Here is a 3,057-nt window from a genome sequence, read left to right as displayed (position 1 = left end):
ACACACACACACACACACACACACACACACACACACACACACACACACACACACACACACACACACACACACACACACACACACACACACACACACACACACACACACACACACACACACACACACACACACACACACACACACACACACACACACACACACACACACACACACACACACACACACACACACACACACACACACACACACACACAAATGGATAAAAACAATGGCATTCCATTTGAGAGAGAAGAAGATTCATGATTGGTAGACTTAATAGCTCTTGTTATCAGAAACAGATGATTCTTTTCCACTTTTAGATGGTTCGCATAAATTTTGCCACTCTTTGCAAGGAAAAAAAGTTTCATGGGGGCATGTCATATTATATTATGTAATATAATAAAAGAAATGGGCTTTCTTATAGTGAAGAATTTTTTTTTTAATTGGATTTTTTTATAGTCAAATTAAATAAAATTAGATTTGAAATTATAATAAATATATCAAATCAAATATAAAGGACTAACATATAAAACATGAAGAAGAAAGCAATGTTAATTCCAAATTCTTGATAATTTTTATTTTAATCTCAAAGTTTTTTTTTTATTTTTCAGTCCCTCAATTTAAAATAAAAAAGAGAAACTCAATAAAAAATAATAGAAAAAAATTGAGGATTATTATGATTTTAACAATCAAAATAATCAATATTGATATCAAAGATTCCATTCAATAAAAAAAATTTGATGGTAGTTCTTTTTTTGCCTTCATCTTCATTGAAAACATAGATCAAGCTTGAGAAAAAAATTAATTTAATTTTGTATTTTTAGATCAATTTATAGATATTCTAAGTTAAAAGATTGGTTTTTTTAGGTTTTTATGGTGTTTCTTGGTGTTTTATGTCAAAATAAATTAACAAATAGAATTTTAAATCCAAAAATATATTAACTGATTTTCTAGTCACCCCCAATTGTTTAGAAATTGGGATGATAGATGATGAATCATCCACATTAATTTTTTTATTTAAAAAAAAAGATGGATTTCTTAATGCAATATATATATTTAAAAAAAAAGATGGATTTCTTAATGTAATATATATATATAAAAGCTCATCATGCGCAAACCTAACCAGCCACACCTAATATTAGGGTTGAGTATTTCTAGTTCTGTCCAGTTTTTAATTAAAGTAAACAATCAAACTGAATTTTTCTTTTAATTTTTTGAATCGAACCAAACCTAAAACAGTTCAAACTGATTAATTTTAGTTTGGTTTGGTTTGGTTCGGTTTGATTTTTTCTCTTCTAAACTGGTTCAAACCTAATGATCCTTTACCAATACTAGCTAGGTCTGATATGACTTTTAAAAAAATAATATCCCAGCTCCCAAAATATTATTTTGTCTTTCCTAAAAACCTTATTGTTGCATCACTTATCATTTTAAATGCTGAAATTTGAATAAGAAACAAATAGATCACTGGTCTTAATTAGTAATCAACAAAAGAAGGAGTTTCTCTTCTATTTTTAAAAATAAATAAGTGAAAGTACAATAAGGCACTGTTTGGCAAATTATTAGAGTCAACCATAAATTTAATAGGAAAACTAAGATCCAAAAAAAACTTGAAAAAACCAAATCCATAGCAGAGCAAAAAGTAAATGGAGGGGAGAAAAATCAAATAGAGAGTAAAAAGAGAGATATGCAAAGAAAAAAGGAGAAGAAGAGGAGTGGCTGATGTCTAAATGTTACTTTAGAATTAGAAAACATTCTATTTAAGTATTGGCTAATTAAATAAGTTCGGTTCAATCAGTTTCAAACTTTAAAAACTGAAATCGAACTAAATTGAAATTTTTTTTGTGATTTTTTAATTGGTTAATTTATTTTTTTTTCAATTTTTTTTGTTATTTTTTTCTGGTTTTCTTGGTTTTTTTTTCTCACCCCTGCCCAATATCTCTTAGTTTCTCTCTCCATTTTTTTATTTTAAAAAATATTAATACACTCCCTCTTTTTTATGTATTTTTTAGTTTACATTATTTTTTTATTTTAATTTAAATTGATATTTTGTAAAAAAAAATTTGTTCATTTTTTTAAATAGTTTTTATTTTTTTATTTATTTCGTATTATAATATTTCAAATAGATCATTATAATTTGTATTTTTTACATTTGATATAAATAAATTGTATTTGTATGATATATTTTAAAAATTGTTTGTTTTTTATTTGGAATAACAACCTCTAAGATAAAAAAAAATAAAAAAATAAAAGCACATGAACTCAAGAAAAGTGGATATTAAACATTTATATATTCATCATATAAATAACATTAACAACTATTTTACAATTGATTAATTCAATTATTTTTAAATTTATTTTATTAAATATAAGTCATGAATTCATATTTTTTTTAATTAAGAAAATATAATATAATAAAACACATTCATGATATCACTATGATTTTATTTTATTTTTTTAAGAAAAAGCACTTGGAATCCACCGCAGCGTAGATACCGTGAGTTTTAAAACTAGTATGCTAGTCATAGCACGGAACTTGTTCGAGGAGAATTGGGATGCAAAGACATCTCTTGTTCATTATTAGATCTTGAGAGCGGCCGCCTACCGCAGACAATCAAAACATTCCTACACAATACTCGTCTCTCTGTTGTTATTGAAAAAAACAATAATAAATCAAAGGCATTTGGGATACTATTATGACATTTAAGGCCTGAAAAATGTTGCCATTTTTGTATTTTTATAGGGATTCAATTAACGTTGATTTAATCGGGGCGGATAAGACTTCACATTAATTTTTTGTATGATGTAATGAGTTTTTCATCTTTAAAAGCAAAATAACATATCCATGTATCACTTGGATCGTGTATTAGTTATCTTCCGAAGGAATTTCCATGGAGTTTAGACTACCAATATAGAATCAATGGGTTATGGATTTCAAATGATATGATGTAAGCAGCTTCGGCTGTTTGTAGGATTCTCCATTCCCCAGTCATATCATCTTTAGGCTTGTTGAAGCTTGAACCGAGTCAAGATATTTAGTGATCGATCAAAGCAATG

This window comes from Populus euphratica, unplaced genomic scaffold, assembly GCF_000495115.2.
Source record: "Populus euphratica unplaced genomic scaffold, PopEup_1.0 scaffold56.1, whole genome shotgun sequence".
Lineage (NCBI taxonomy): Eukaryota > Viridiplantae > Streptophyta > Magnoliopsida > Malpighiales > Salicaceae > Populus > Populus euphratica.
Note: the sequence above shows the minus strand (reverse complement) of the source record.